This window comes from Anser brachyrhynchus (assembly GCF_964034855.1).
Source record: "Anser brachyrhynchus genome assembly, chromosome: 23".
Taxonomy (NCBI): Eukaryota; Metazoa; Chordata; class Aves; order Anseriformes; family Anatidae; genus Anser; species Anser brachyrhynchus.
The window spans coordinates 6,154,426-6,171,445 of NC_137716.1; the positions used below are offsets into that span (position 1 = coordinate 6,154,426).

The 17,020-nt window shown below is 46.0% G+C and overlaps 1 protein-coding gene across 2 annotated transcripts in view; it reads left to right on the top strand.

Annotated features, from left to right (window-relative positions):
• The window catches only part of RANBP3 (RAN binding protein 3), a 53,287-nt gene that overhangs the window by 13,890 nt on the left and 22,377 nt on the right, over positions 1-17,020 (top strand). The gene's annotated exons all lie outside the window — the stretch shown is intronic.

The following is a 17,020-nucleotide window of genomic DNA, read 5'->3' on the forward strand; positions in this document are numbered from 1 at the left end:
TTTCTAGTATTAGCTCATCCAGTTAAATGTATCTTACTGTAAATACTAGTTTTGAGATACTCTTTCCAATGAGTCTTTACAGTGACAATTTACGTGCAGTTTGGAACACAGGGAGTAGTAGAGTTAGCACTATCGAGGAGACAGCTCTCAGTCACCCACTGTTGCTTGGACAGTTCCTGAAGTCCCTTCTGCGCTGGTGATTTTTCTCCCTGGATGCTTTTTAAGCTGGCAGTGCTTCCACAGCCGGATTGAAAATGGTGAGCAGAGCGTGCAACCCAAGCAGGGCAGTGTGGGGCTGTGTCCTTTCTTCACTGGCCTTCCTCAGCTGTAAGCTACCAGGTCTTGCAAGCTCGTGTTTCTGCGTGTGCTATCTGCACAGGGTGCAGACCTGCACGCAGCGCATCCCTTCGGTGCCGCACTGTACGAGCTCGTGTCGGGCTGTGGGATGGATCTGTTGCTCTTGGTGTGTTTCAAGAAAATACTCGTAAAGAAGCTGAAAGAACTAACAGTTTAACGTCTCTTTGGGCTGGTGGATTGCAGGGGGGGAGATCTATGATTTCTTCTCCCTAGCTGCCTACGGGGATGCTGCAGACGGTCGCGGTGCTGGGTAGGTGGCTGCCTGCAGGACTGCCTCTGCTAGGGCTTGGCCAGAAAGCCTGCCTGGGGGGCTGAGCGGAGGGCCTGCGTGGAGACCTGCGGTGGAGCCAAGCAACTTGACCGCACGCTTAAGTTAGATAGTTAGATAGTTAAGAACTGATCTAAACGCTGTGTGGTGTTGATATAATCGGACCCCTTGAGAAGGGGCAAGCCATGGTCCACGTGGCTGTGGAGTACCCCTGGCCTGCTGGGGAACTGGGCTCGTTCCTTGGAGGAGATCATTCAGACCCCACCAGTGGCATCTGTCATGTGGTGGCTGATTTCCAAAGTGTAAATGCATCTAGTAACAAATCTAAGCATTTATGTTAAACTGTGTAAATGTGTGGAGATGTACAATTTTCTTAAGGAGAGTTAACGATCATTTTAGTAGCTTACGCTATGTGTAACCGAGACTGGAGAAGAGCAACAGAAGCATCGGTGCTGTGCTGCCTGCCGCTTTTGTAAGTGAAGGGCCAAAGCCTGCTTGGTGCTTGTGCCAGTGGCTGTTCTTTGTGGAGCTGGTATGTTAGTAATACAGTCAGGCTGTGGTGCTGTCAGCCAAAAGCAACAGCCGCGTAATACGTGCTGAATTTATCAGAACCCAACATTCAGTCCAGCTGAGTGTCTCTGAGTTAATCAAGAAGTGGTGTTCGGCCTACATGCTGGTTGAGACCTTTCACTGTATTTTTGAAAGGATTAATAGCCCTGTAAGTGTTACAGTTAACAGCAGACTACCTTACTGTTTCCATGTGAGGAGTTTGGGTAAGTGAATTGCCTTCCACAGGAGCTGATTGTTAGTAAAGCTAACAAGAAAATCTGTTAAGAGGAGTTTTTCCTAGGATAACATTTAGAAAAGAATAAGATAGTGAAACAACATATTTTACAAGTGTGTTGTTTGTCAGCTATCTAAATCATAATTTTCATTTAGCAAGATATCTGTGTGGTCAAGTTGGCTTTCATCCAGAGCTGTAAACAAAGTCTTCATGGAGGCTTTTCAGTGCCAATACAGCAATCTGACGGGGAGCCGAGAGCGAGGAGGAGGCACTGCGTTGTATATTCAAGTTGAATTTTTGCTGTCCATGATGAATGTTGAGATGTTTGTCTAGTGCTCTCCTCCATCAAACAGGACAGCCTGAGCAGATTTTTTTTTTTGTTGCAGTGTCTACAAGCTGTGTTGATATTGTTCAGTGGTTTTCCGGAGCTAACATTGTCTATTATTAAGTAAAGGAATATTTTTTTCTCTACCTAAGTTTGTTTTTTGAAGGTGTCAGACGTCTCTTTCTTTGTTAGCAGTTGCAAAAGATTCAGCATGCTGCAGAACAAAATGCATGCTAGTCTGTAAAGTGATTTTGGAATTGTTTTTCCAAATAAATGTGTATACAGTTTAGCGAAACATCAGGATGTGCAGTTTGTCGTGTTTATTTAGAGGGGATACAAAGTGGTGGTTCAGAGTAATGTCTCTAACTTTCAATAAGGAGATTCTGGTTGTTTCAAAGTTAAAAATGGAGGATTTGTGTATTTGTTCTGATTTTTATTATAATAACTCAACTAATGGTGGATGTAAAGCTGGGTGCCCATGACTAGTCCATAATTATCTCGAAGTCTTCTTGCTTCATAAGACAGTTACCCACGTTTCCCAGGGCCTTATCTAACCTGGTCTTGGAACACCTCCATATATGTTTGTTTGAAAATATATTTGAGTGTAGTGGTGGTATATCTACTTACCGATATGTGGCCTTGCATCTTACTACTCCTCTGGTGTCATGTTCTGAATTCCCACCTTGTTGTTTTTCTTAATTGTCTTGTTCAGGCATGCTATTCCCCCCCTGCCCCCTCTTGTTAAAGTGCTGTAACTGCTGAGCTGCATTTTCAGATCCACGTTTTCAGTTCCTTTCAGAGTTTGAGTTTTTTTCACACACTGCTGTTTCCTCAGTTTCCACACTTGTTGAGTGAGTCTGCATTTTAATTATTCTTACCTCTTTATCTCCTCATAATTTTTTTTACAGTGTTCCCTCAGCTTCATATCTGAACGATGGTGACCATATACATAGCTTGTTTCTTTTTACGCTGCTAGTCATTTCTGAGAAGCAGAGCTGCTAGTGCTGGCACTAGTTGGAAAATTGCCTCAGCTTATGAAGACTTAAAAGACTCTGGACTTACTAAGACCAGAAAGCACCATAAAATCCTAACCTCATTATGCTGATCATAGAATATTACTGTTCTCCATTATCTGTACCAACAACTTGTAGAATCCTAGAATCTTTAAGGTTGGAAAAGACCTCCAAGATCATCTGGTCCAACCATCCCCCTAGTATCAATGTCACCCACTAAGCCACGTCCCTAAGCACCACGTCCAGCCTCTCCTTGAACACCCCAGGGACGGTGACTCCACCACCTCCCTGGGCAAACCCGTCCCAATGCCTGACTGCTCTTTCTGAGAAGAAATGTCTCCTCATTTCCGTGCTAAGAAACAGTTTCCAAGAAACAGTTTGTCCAAAAATGCTTTTAAAGTATTGTCCCTTGTTCTGCAAGTACGTGCTGCAAACATGTCAAAGACATTGGTTGTGAATGCTACAAAAGGCAGATACTCCGTTCAGATTTTCAAAATATTTTTGCACTTTAAAAGACACCAGTATTGCATACAGCCTGTAGCTTGTTTTTTTCCCCCCACCAGTCTGGGTTGGGTAAAGTGGTAGAAGATAGAAAAGAACATTGCTTCTAGCTTGTTATGTGCCTGGTGTTGCTCAGTGTGTTCTGTGGGTGAAATGGTAGTGGTGAGCTTTTAAGGATGGCTCTGAAGGAAGGTAAGTTGCGTGATGTTTGCTTGGATCATGTACCGTACCTGAATGGTACTGCAAAATGATGCAGTGTTTAAGGGGTAAATGACACCTTGGCCATAAAGGTAGAGGGTTAGTTGTGCAGTGAATAAGGATTTTCATCCCTAAGTTGTTAAATCAAGGTCTTAGCTGTGGAACATTAGAAGATGTGGTGTCGAAAAGGTGACTTAGGCTGGTGGCATTCCCATGTAGTCTGAAGAGCAAGGTCATGCGTCTGAGTTTAAAAAAGAGAGGGTTGTGTTAGTGCACAAGGTAGTAAGGGATTGGTTGAAGTCCTGATTTGATTTAGTGTGACTTGGAAATGTCTGGGTTTTGGTGGTTTGAGAAACTGGGTGATTAGAAAATGTTTGCGTGCTGTGGATATGATTGGTATGATTTGGATGGTGGCAGAGAAAGAAATGTGGAGGAAATAACTTTTATTGGGGAGAGGCAACAATACCGTTTTACAGACAGTCTTGGCAGTGTCAGGATAGCTAGTTAGAGGTTTTGTTGGAGAGAGTTAGTTGAACCATGCTGTAAGTCAACAGCATTTTTAAAATTAAAGGCTCATTGTGAATATATTGCTACGCTGCTGCACTTAAAAGAATAATTGCAAATATGTTAGGACAGTTGTACGTGGCAGAGCTTAGAGGGATATTGAGAGGCTGGTAATGCCAAAGGCTTTTGAGAATACCAGCAAGAGTTGTGCAACTCCTGGGCTCTAAGCAGGTAAAGATTGTGAAACTGGAAGCTGTACCATTGGGCCACTGAGTATGGATGCTAGGCTGGGGAAAAAGAGTAAAGGAACCATAAATAGCACATGAACATAACTGCGAGTAAAAACAAGCTTAGAGGGGTTGTACCAGTCTTTATTTAAAAGTGGTATTACTTCCTTGCCTGTATTTGATATTCCAGCATCATGTTAGTCTGTCTATTTCTTCGTGTCTCATTTATTTCCTGTAATACAGAGGAGGCCAAACCTCCAAGTAGACTTCTACATATTTGGCCTAGATATGTTATTTTTGTTTATTTTAATAAAATAGATTTTGTTTCATCTGGCTGAGCAAGGTGAGTTGGTCTAAGTGGCTTCCTAACATCATTAGTCTAGTTGATAATCCAAAGATGGTCTTAGTATTTAATAAACAGGAACAGGTTTCTGCCAAGGTCTCCATAGGGCTGTGCTTGTAAGGAATCTCTAGAGAAAAGAAGGCTCAAGGAGACCCAAGTTGTCACTGATATAAAACATTATGGCGAGGAGGAAGAGAAGGAACTGTTCCTTATGAGTGCCAAGGAACTTAGAGCAAGAACTCAGATCAGAATTTCTGAAGAGATTAGGAATTACTTTAAATAGCAAGCGTGACTGAAATCTAAAATGAATTCTGGGGGAGTTTGCAGTTCCCTTTGGATGTGCTTTTTTGAGAACAGCTGTACAAATGTCTGTCTCACAGTTTTGGTTGGACAATGCAATTGCAAAATTCTAACAATTGCAGCAGTTTTTGTTCCATTTAATATATTAATTTTAAAAAATACATTTTATGAATTGACCTGGCCAAGAAACTCTCACCTCGACATCTGATTTTTCTGTGTAAGTGGTAATTGACATTAATGGCTAGTTTTGCTTAATTTCTCTCTCTCTCTTTTTGAGTCCTAGAGCACGTATTACAGTTTTGCTTAGGAAAGAAATCAGATTTATACCAGAAGGCTGCCTTGCTTCACTTTTTCAATTACTGACCCTTGCCAAATATTACAAGAATTACTTAAGTTACTTAAATCTGTTGCGTGTTTAACTTTGAAATGTTCTAAACTGTATTGATATGAATGGTTTGCAGAATAATTTGTCATTTTTCCCTGTTAACAATATAGCAGAAGGGTGCCTTGAATGTTCTTGCCTCTTCTGCATTGTTGACAATTTTATGATCTATGGCTGGAGGTGAATGTGAACTGGTAGTAGGACTCCACTTTTTTTTTTTTCCTTTAATTTTTCCAATTGCTTGCTGAACCCAAGCATATGAGCTACAGACATCTGCATGATCCTCAACAAGGGGCTCAGTATGCTAAGCTTTTCATCTTGTTTGGGTTTTTGGGGTTAGAGTTTGGAACCTCTTATAGCCTAATTTAATTGATTACTTCTAGCTCTTGTATTGAGTCACTACATTGTCGTTCTGTATACAATTCCTGATTTGTATTTCTCCTCCTTCTCCCCCCAAATTCTGTGCATTATGGCTGAAGAATCCCAAGCTATTTATCTATTTTTCATATGTAAACACTTCTGTACCCTTTCCTCTGCATTATTTTGCTTCTTACGGGCGCTGAATCTTCCAGGTCAACATCAGTCCCAGTGTCTGTCCACAGCTTTGCAGTCATTCCCTGTTGCCTCCAGGTCCTCGGCGATAGTAAGCTCATCCTGAGATTCACGAGGTCCATTGACAGGGATGGTCTCCTCCATCCCCATTTCCTTGTAACGTTCTGGTTATATTTTTCAGCATTTTCCCCACTGTGGATGTTAGGGTTTCCCCCAGTTCTTCAAAGGCTCTGCGAATAACGGCAGGGTCATCTCCTCCCCCAGTACAGCTGTTGGACCAGGTCTGTGATCTGTTGGGTCGTACTGGTGTCATCTCTTTGGTGGCTGTCCGGGTGGGTCTGGGGAGCCTGCTTCTGAAGCAGGAAGCCAGGCTGATGAGGCTGTGCTACCTGTGCTCTTCTGATGAGCTCCCTGTAACCCTGAAAGCTTGCTGATTCTGCTCACGATTGGAAGGGGATAGAGCTTTAAATGCTAAAACAGATCCTCTCACTAGGGTGATTCCTCCATCGTGTTGCAACCTTGCATTGAAGGGACTTTGCCCTGCAGGGGACCGGGAGTAAAAAAGACAAAAAGGTTTGTTGGATTCAGGTGAGGACCCCCAGGGAGAGGTTGAGCCCCCCCACCATTGTCTGGGTCCCGAAGCCCCAGCCGGTGGACGCAGCTCTGAGCTTCCTGCTCCCGTTGTTGCCTCAGTCAGTGCTACCCTGAGCCCCCCTTCTGAAGCCCTCCTTGCTCCTATTCAACAGGAACTGGCACGGGTAAACGTGAACCTACCAAGAGCTTCTGCTGCCAATGGGATGAAAGAAAAGTGAGTGAGAAGGTGGCTGTATGAGAAGGATTTGCCTCAAAGCAGGTTACAGGAGGATTCTTTGTTCCTTCTGAGCAATAATGCTGCAGCCTGACAAAGCGGGCAGCTAATTCTCCGCTCCCACTGGATGTGACCTGGAGCTTGTCATGCCAATCAGTAGCGTACTTAACCGATTAAAAGCAGCAAGAAAGATGCTTAAGCAGATTTTTGAATTTAGGTACTTGAAAAAGCACAATTTCAGTATCATGAGGTATAGAAAGCTATCAGCAACGCCAGTTTAAGATTTTTCAACTGATGGTGCAGGCAAATACTTCTGGAAAGATTAGATGACTAAACGACGGCCACCACGCAGTCTTTCAGAGAAATTTTAAAATTGGTCCTAACCTTTCTGGTTGGTGAAGCATGGTTTCTGGGTGCAGGTGAGTCTTGTTCCTCATTGTGACCACACATTCTACCGCTCACAGGCATGGACTGTCTGATTTTTGTCTGTTAAGGCTGCCCCGCGCTTTATGCGCACGCTTTTCCTTGCGTTACTCTTATTTCCAGGAACGGGCCTTTTCAACCCAGGGCAGAATGGATTGTCATGACAGGGTATGAAGATCTGTAGGTTATGCACCTTCTGGAACCCAGACTGTCTGGGTCTGTTTGATGACCTGTTGTTTATTTATTTTATACAGTTCCTATGCAGTTTATGGGTACATGAAAGCTGGATAGGAGAGGAAACATCTCTCTGCCACTGGCATTTGACTTCTCACCGTAGGTTATTCTACATTGTCATCTCTGTAGGATCTATGGGAAATCAGGTTTCTTTAGACCAGCTTTATTTTCTGTAAAGCCTTTTTCCAGCAATGAAGGACAATGAATGTCCTTCACGGTAAGTGAATTGGTCACTGGTGAAGGCATTATAGTGAGAAAACTGGAGATTTATCCAAGGTTGAGGAGACTTGGCTGGTGAATGCCAAAGTAATGGGGAGTAAATATTGACTGCATTTTTTTTTTTTTAATAAAATCAAGGAAAAGGTATGGGGTGTGTGTTGTGGTTTAACCCGGCTGGCAGCTAAACACCACACAGCCGTTCGCTCACCCTCCCCCCTCCCTCTCTGGGATGGGGGGAGAGAAACGGGAAAGTGAAGCCGGTGAGTTGAGATAAAGACAGTTTATTAAGACAGGAAAATAATAATAACAATAATAATAATAATAGTGATAATGGTAATAGTATTAACAATAATAATGTGTAAGAAAACAAGTGATGCACAATGCAATTGCTCACCACCCGCTGACCGATGCCCAGCCTATCCCCGAGCAGCCGGCCCCCCCACCCCGGCCAGCCACCCCTATATATTGTTTAGCATGACGTCAGATGGTATGGAATACCCCTTTGGCCAGTTTGGGTCAGCTGTCCTGGGTCTGTCCCCTCCCAGCTCCTGCTGCACCCCCAGCCTGCTCGCTGGCAGGACAGAGCAAGAAGCCGAAAAGTCCTTGGCCTGGTGTAAACACTGCTCTGCAACAATTAAAACATCAGCATGTTATCAGCGCTCTTCTCATCCTAATCCAAAACATAGCACCCTACCAGCTACTATGAGCTACTTAACTCTGTCCTAACTGGAACCAGGACAGATATCCACCCCTTATTCCATACCATTTATGTCATGCTCAGGTTACACTCTGTCCAATACATTCTAATTAATCACCATTTTCATCTATGATATATAGCAATCATGGTAGTGATGACATACATTATTATATAATAATTAACATACTACAATTCAACTCATGGGCTATTCTCACCCAGTATCAAATCCCCTTGAGGTACACACCGGACCTCCCCATTCTTTTGCATTACCCACCAAGTGCATCCAGGTCCCTGAGCAAAAGCAATTCCACGAATGGGTTTGCCTTTTCCTGAGGCAGGAGTAGCCCAGACTGTTTTACCCAGCATGTTTCTTACGTGCACTACAGGAACTTTATCCCCTTCTACAGTGCGTAACAGGTTTGATTGGGCAGGTCCAGCTCGGTTGGCAGATCCCCTGGTATTGACTAACCAGGTGGCCTTTGCCAAATGTGTATCCCAATTTTTGAATGTCCCAGCACCCATTGCTTTCAGTGTAGTCTTCAACAGTCCATTGTATCGTTCAACTTTTCCAGAGGCTGGTGCATGATAGGGGATGTGATACACCCACTCAATACCATGTTCTTTGGCCCAAGTGTCTATAAGGTTGTTTCGGAAATGAGTCCCGTTGTCTGACTCAATTCTCTCTGGGGTGCCATGTCGCCATAAGACTTGCTTTTCAAGGCCCAGGATAGTGTTCCGGGCGGTGGCATGGGGCACAGGATATGTTTCCAGCCATCCGGTGGTTGCTTCCACCATTGTAAGTACGTGGCGCTTGCCGTTGCGGGTTTGAGGGAGTGTGATGTAATCAATCTGCCAGGCCTCTCCATATTTATATTTCAGCCATCGTCCTCCATACCAAAGAGGTTTTGACCGTTTGGCTTGCTTGATTGCAGCACATGTTTCACAGTCATGAATAACCTGTGCTATAGTGTCCATGGTCAGGTCCACCCCTCGATCACGAGCCCATCTGTAGGTTGCATCTCTACCTTGATGGCCTGAGGTGTCATGGGCCCATCGGGCTATAAATAATTCACCTTTATGTTGCCAGTCCAGGTCCACCTGAGCCACTTCAATCTTAGCAGCCTGATCCACCTGCTGGTTGTTTTGGTGTTCTTCAGTAGCCCGATTCTTGGGCACATGAGCATCTACATGGCGTACCTTTACAACCAGGTTCTCTACCCGGGCAGCAATATCTTGCCACAATGCCGCAGCCCAGATGGGCTTGCCCCTGCGCTGCCAGTTGTTCTGCTTCCATTGCTGTAACCACCCCCACAGGGCATTTGCTACCATCCATGAATCAGTATAGAGATAGAGAACTGGCCACTTTTCTCGTTCAGCAATATCTAAAGCCAGCTGAATGGCTTTTACTTCTGCAAACTGACTCGATTCACCTTCTCCCTCAGCAGCTTCTGCAACTCGTCGTGTAGGACTCCATACAGCAGCTTTCCATCTCCGATGCTTTCCCACAATACGACAGGACCCGTCAGTGAACAAGGCATATTTCTTCTCATTTTCCGGTAGCTTGTTGTACAGGGGGGCTTCTTCAGCACGAACCACCTCCTCCTCTGGTGATATCCCAAAGTATTTGCCTTCTGGCCAGTCCATAATCACCTCCAAGATTCCTGGGCGACTGGGGTTTCCTATTCGAGCCCGCTGAGTAATCAGTGCAACCCACTTGCTCCATGTAGCATCAGTTGCATGATGCGTAGAGGGGACCCTTCCTTTGAACATCCAGCCTAGTACCGGCAGTCGGGGTGCCAGGAGGAGCTGCGCTTCAGTACCGACCACTTCCGAAGCAGATCGAACTCCTTCATATGCTGCCAATATCTCCTTTTCAGTTGGAGTATAGCGGGCTTCAGATCCTCTGTATCCCCGACTCCAAAACCCCAGGGGTCGACCTCGAGTTTCCCCAGGTTCTTTCTGCCAGAGGCTCCAGGTGGGACCATTCTCTCCGGCTGCGGTGTAGAGCACATTCTTTACATCTGGTCCTGTTCGGACTGGCCCGAGGGCTACTGCATGAACTATTTCCTGCTTAATTTGTTCAAAGGCTTGTCGTTGCTCAGGGCCCCATTCAAAAGCATTCTTCTTACGGGTTACTTGGTAGAGCGGGTTTACAATCAGACTGTAATTTGGAATATGCATTCTCCAAAACCCCACGACACCTAGGAAAGTTTGTGTTTCTTTTTTGCTAGTTGGTGGAGACATAGCTGTTATTTTGTTGATCACATCCATTGGGATTTGACGGCGTCCATCTTGCCATTTTATTCCTAAAAACTGGATCTCTCGTGCAGGTCCTTTAACTTTATTCTGTTTTATGGCAAAACCGGCCTTCAGAAGGATTTGGACTATTTTCTTCCCTTTCTCGAAAACTTCTTCTGCAGTGTCACCCCACACAATGATGTCATCGATGTACTGCAGGTGTTCAGGAGCTTCCCCCTGCTCCAGCGCAGACTGGATCAGTCCATGGCAAATGGTAGGGCTGTGTTTCCACCCCTGGGGCAGCCGATTCCAAGTATATTGGACTCCCCTCCAAGTGAAAGCAAACTGTGGCCTGCACTGTGCTGCTAGAGGGATGGAGAAAAATGCATTAGCGATATCAATTGTGGCATACCACTTGGCTGCCTTTGATTCCAGTTCATACTGGAGTTCTAGCATGTCCGGCACTGCAGCACTCAGTGGTGGCGTGACTTCGTTCAGGCCACGATAGTCCACTGTTAGTCTCCACTCACCATTAGACTTTCGCACTGGCCATATGGGACTATTAAAAGGTGAATGAGTCTTGCTGATCACTCCTTGGCTCTCCAGTTGACGAATTAGCTTATGGATGGGACTCAGGGAGTCTCGGTTGGTGCGATATTGCCGCCGGTGCACAGTTGTGGTAGCGATCGGCACTTGCTGTTCTTCAACCCTCAGCAACCCCACAACAGAAGGGTCCTCTGAGAGACCAGGCAAGGTAGACAACTGTTTAATGTCCTCTGTCTCCAAAGCAGCTATGCCAAAAGCCCAGCGGAACCCTTTTGGGTCCTTGAAATATCCTCTTCTAAGATAGTCTATGCCAAGGATGCACGGAGCATCTGGGCCAGTCACAATACGGTGCTTTTGCCACTCATTACCGGTTAGACTCACTTCAGCCTCCAATACAGTTAACTGCTGGGATCCCCCCGTCACACCATAAATACAGATGGGCTCTGGCCCTTTATAGCTTGATGGCATTAGAGTACATTGTGCACCGGTGTCTACCAAAGCCTTATACTTCTGTGCGTCTGACGTGCCAGGCCATCGAATCCACACAGTCCAATAAACTCGATTGTCCCTTTCCTCCCCCTGGCTGGAGGCAGGGCCCCTCTAGTCCTGGTCAGAATCTTCATTTCTGTGTTTAAAGGACTGCCTGCTGGAAGTTGGAGCAGCAAACCTTTCAGAGAACTCCTTTTTCCCAATTGTTTTCCTTTGCAATTCACGTACCCGTGCCTCTAGGGTCGCAGTAGATTTTCCATCCCATTTTCTCATGTCCTCTCCATGGTCACGTAGGTAAAACCACAGGGTGGCGCGGTGTGTGTGCCCACCATATTGTCTTCCTTGCATAGATGAACGTTTACCCCTAATAGCTGAGACACTGGTTTGTACAGGTGGGGAGGAAAATAAACTCTCTTTAAGTTGGTGGATCTCTTCAGAAAGTTTCTCCAAGGTATTCTCTTTTAGCTGGTGAACACTAGTTCGTTCAGGTGAAGGGGAAGATAATCTTTCTTCAAGTTGGTGGATCTTTTCAGAAAGTTTCTCCAAAGCATTCTCTTTTAGCTGGTGGACACTGGTTCGTTCAGGTGAAGGGGAAGATAATCTTTCTTCAAGTTGGTGGATCTTTTCAGAAAGTTTCTCTAAAGCATTCTCTTTTAGCTGGTGGACACTGGTTCGTTCAGGTGGAGGGGAAGATAAATTCTCTTTAAGTTGGTGGACCTCTTCAGAGAGTTTCTCCACAGCTGAGACACAGGCCTTTAGGGAAGAGGAGAGATTTCCTTCGTACTGCCGGAGTATTTTAGTCACTTCATTCACTGTGGGATTCTCCTCCGTTTTCCAGGTTAGTATTGCCAATGAGTTGGCATATGATGATGGGGCACTCCGTACAAACTTCCGCCACATGGGTGGTGTACACTGGACTGCATCTGGATCTGTGGATGTTTGTGCGTCATCTAGGTCCTTATAAATTACTTCCCGTACGGCCAATTCCCTCAGGTACTGAATTCCCTTCTCCATGGTGGTCCATTTGCTTGGTAAACATACAAGTTCTTCCTTGAAGAGATACCTTTCCTTCACAGCTGACAGGAGACGCCTCCAGAGGCTGCGAGATTGTGCTCCATCTCCAATTGCTTTGTCAATGCATGCGTCCCTAGCAAGGGATCCCAGCCGCCTGGCTTCCTTGCCCTCCAATTCCACATAATTGGCTCCCGTGTCCCAGCACCGGAGCAGCCAGGTGACAAGCTGCTCGCCTATACAGCGACCAAAATCTTTTCGCACATCTCGTAGCTCACGCTGGTATAGAGTCCGGGTAATTACTGTTGATTTTCCGACATCCTCATCCTCATCTTCAGTCTCCTGCACCTTTGATGGCTGGTATGGAGTCCGGGTAGTTACTGTTGATTTTTCGCCATCCTCATCCTCATCTTCAGTCTCCTGCACCTTTGATGGCCCAGCCTCGTCTTCACTTCGCCCAGACTTAGCAGAAGACTGTCTGCGTTTTAAACGACCTGAGCCTCTATACCATTTTTTCACCTTGTCTACAGGGGCAACTTGCACTGCTACAGCTCGTTTCTCTGACCCAGCCACAGGGTCTGCCACAGGGGTTGGAATACCCTCTGCGGGGTCAACTTGCACTGCTACAGCTCGTTTCTCTGACCCAGACACAGGGTCTGCCACAGGGCTTGGAATACACTCTGCGGGGTCAACTTGCACTGCTACAGCTCGTTTCTCTGACCCAGACACAGGGTCTGCCACAGGGGTTGGGATACCCTCTGCGGGGTCAACTTGCACTGCTACAGCTCGTTTCTCTGACCCAGCCACAGGAGTGGGAGCGGCTGCAGGAGCTGGGGCAGCTGCAGGAGCTGGAGCGGCTGCAGGGGCTGGAGCTGGAGCGGCTGCAGGAGCTGGAGCTGGAGCGGCTGCAGGAGCTGGAGCTGGAGCGGCTGCAGGAGCCGGAACGGCTGCAGGAGCTGGAGCTGGAGCAGCTGCAGGAGCTGGAGCGGCTGCAGGAGCTGGAGCTGGAGTAGCTGCAGGAGCTGGAGCTGGAGCGGCTGCAGGAGCTGGAGCGGCTGCAGGAGCTGGAACTGGAACGGCTGCAGGAGCTGGAGCTGGAGTAGCTGCAGGAGCTGGAACTGGAGCGGCTGCAGGAGCTGGAGCGGCTGCAGGAGCTGGAGCTGGAGTAGCTGCAGGAGCTGGAACTGGAGCGGCTGCAGGAGCTGGAGCTGGAGCTGGAGTAGCTGCAGGAGCTGGAACTGGAGCGGCTGCAGGAGCTGCAGCTGGAGTAGCTGCAGGAGCTGGAACTGGAGCGGCTGCAGGAGCTGGAGCTAGGTTGCTAATAACATCAATTGCAGCTCGATAGGCACAAGCCAGACCCCAGCACGCTACAGTGATTTGTGTCACTTTGGAACTGCCAGAGTCATGACACCTTTTTTTCAAGCATTCTGCCAGCTTTTTAGGATTTTGCAGTTGTTCAGGGGTGAATGTCCAAAACACTGGAGGTGACCACTGCTCTAGAAACCTGCCCATATCCTCCCACACTCCCTGCCACTCGCAACTATCCCGCCTCAAGACAGATCTCCGGATGAGATTCCTAAGTAGTTGTTTAACCCTCCACAAAATCTGAAGCGCATTCAGGAGACATAACAACAAGAGCAGGCTGGTCTGAGTATCCCAAGGATATTCAACATCTCGGAGAACCACCGTAACTAACTCGGGGGATAAGAGGGTGGTGGTGAAGGAGAAAGGGAGAGTGAACAGGTAGGGAAACATGTCTTCCCCTGTCCCCTTCACAGATTGGCTCCCTAACGAAAACAGGCAATAGGTGTAATTGCTAATAGATTCCGAGATATGGGTTCCAAAGTATAGAGTCGACGTCAGTGCTGAGTACAAATACCAGGTTAAAGTCGTGACCAGATATTTCATCATTTCATAAGCCATTGTTACACCGCACAGTACCATAACAATCTTAAACCAGGGCCCGGAAAGGATAAACAGTGCAACAGGGAGCACATACAGAAAGTAACGCACCATAAAACTCAATTTGGAATACAGGTACAGCAGACTGGAGATTAAGGCAATCAACATCGTGACTAGCAACTATTAAGCAGGTCCAATACTTATACCAATTTTAGTTTAACACACTCTGGTCAGATTTGTCGATATCTCAACCCTTCGGGCCCCACGTTGGGCGCCAAAAAGACTGTTGTGGTTTAACCCGGCTGGCAGCTAAACACCACACAGCCGTTCGCTCACCCTCCCCCCTCCCTCTCTGGGATGGGGGGAGAGAAACGGGAAAGTGAAGCCGGTGAGTTGAGATAAAGACAGTTTATTAAGACAGGAAAATAATAATAACAATAATAATAATAATAGTGATAATGGTAATAGTATTAACAATAATAATGTGTAAGAAAACAAGTGATGCACAATGCAATTGCTCACCACCCGCTGACCGATGCCCAGCCTATCCCCGAGCAGCCGGCCCCCCCACCCCGGCCAGCCACCCCTATATATTGTTTAGCATGACGTCAGATGGTATGGAATACCCCTTTGGCCAGTTTGGGTCAGCTGTCCTGGGTCTGTCCCCTCCCAGCTCCTGCTGCACCCCCAGCCTGCTCGCTGGCAGGACAGAGCAAGAAGCCGAAAAGTCCTTGGCCTGGTGTAAACACTGCTCTGCAACAATTAAAACATCAGCATGTTATCAGCGCTCTTCTCATCCTAATCCAAAACATAGCACCCTACCAGCTACTATGAGCTACTTAACTCTGTCCTAACTGGAACCAGGACATGCTCTTTTGCTGGAAGCTAAATATAACAAAATTAAAAGCAGTTCTCAACAGTGTTGGTAACTCTGCAGTGGAATAATTTGCATATCCTCGTTCATTTAAAAGCAGAAAATCAAACCTGGATATCTTAAATGCGGGACTTTCAGTGAGGCAGACACAGATGAGGGTCTTCAGCCTGTCTGTGCATGGAGGCCAGTCTAAGAGATTAAGATGTTTTTTCTTCCACGGCCTTTAAATTCCTGAGCCTATGAAAGATTTGACTCTGTTGTTTGCTGTTTGTTTGCTTGTTTTTCTGGTAGGAGTTATTAGCAAACTCTGCCCCTACTTCTCCAAGCGGTAATAGACAGTTTTAACAGTGTATGAATGGGTAAGGATAGGAGGTAGCGTACCAAATAATCTACATATTTAGATGTTTAGGTAGGAAAAATATCTTTGAGACAAAGGAATGCCTTTTCTATTCTGTACAGCAGCTGCTTCTGCTAGGGCTGGCTGTGTCAGTAACCACTGTACCACTTGTCATGTGGCTCTTGTCCAGCTTTTAATCTCCTGAAACTCTTGGGCTCAAAAACAGGGAAATAATTCAGAGAGAGTAGGTACCAGCTCTGCTTTGCCCTCCGTAGGTTACAGACTTGGTTTTGGCTATTGATGCTCCTTGCATACTAAATACAGTGACAGTCATGCATCAGTTAATAAAAAGACAATGATGTGATAATTTGAAGCTTGTTCTGTACAGGTTTGACTGTTTTTTGGTCAGTGTTGCATACATCATTGCGGTGTTCTCAATGCCAGAGTACTATTTAACAGTTCCAGAAGTTTTTTAAGTTCTGGACTTGTTGATTTTAAAGAATTTTTGCACATATAGATCTGCAATTTAGTGCAACTTTCTGTTACCAAATAGTTTCCTCTTGCTTTTAGGATTTTTGCGAACAATTGAAACAAATTGCTGGAATACGTGACAGTGCTCTTTCTACAAAACAGAATTTTTTTCTTACTGCAGATAGTGATTGCTGAAATAGGCGATACCACGGGTTCCCACTTAGCCTTGTCTTTCAGGACACTGGTGTATACTGGCAACAGAGATGCCTAATAAGATCGTATTTCAGTGATCCACAGTAATGTGGATTACTCGGCAAATTATGTAGGAATAGCATGGATTATCAAACAGTTTTATTGAGGTTGGGCTGACAGATGTGTTGGGGTGGGGAAATTGCATTTCAAAACTGTAAGTAACTTTTCATTCTTTATGGTGAAGGTTTCAAAGGTACTTGACTGGGGTGCTAGTGAAATACCGACATTCTTCCATTAACCCTTAGACTTTATTGCATAGACAGAATTGCTTACCTTGAAGTAAACGTGCTTTTTATTAGCATTGGATAAAATACTTATTAACGTTGGATAAAACACCGACAGTACATTCGTATCTAGATTCTAAACACGTATAGTACCAGACAGAACATTTTGTGGTTTCTGCTGTTCATATATCCAGTCTCTGTCGTTTAGCTGGTGGTCCCGTGCAGCTCTAACCAGTCCCGGTTTGTGCTGCCCGATCCCTGTGTCTGCCCGTTCGCTCCCCGTGCTGGAGGACAGCAGCTGTGAGCCGCCGAGGGTTTGTGCTGCAGCAGGAGCAGGACGAAGGAGCAGTGCTGGGCTAGGGTGAAGTGCAGTATGTCAAGAGGTCTTGTAAGGAGAGGCTTAGGCTCCTCCAGGTGCCTTCTGTAGTGGAAGGAATCCCTCGTGGCGTTACATTTTGCGGGAACAAGGGAAATGATGTTAGCTGGGGAACTGACAGGGCGAGTAGGAGGGGTGTGACTTAGAAATCCTCAGAGAAGACGT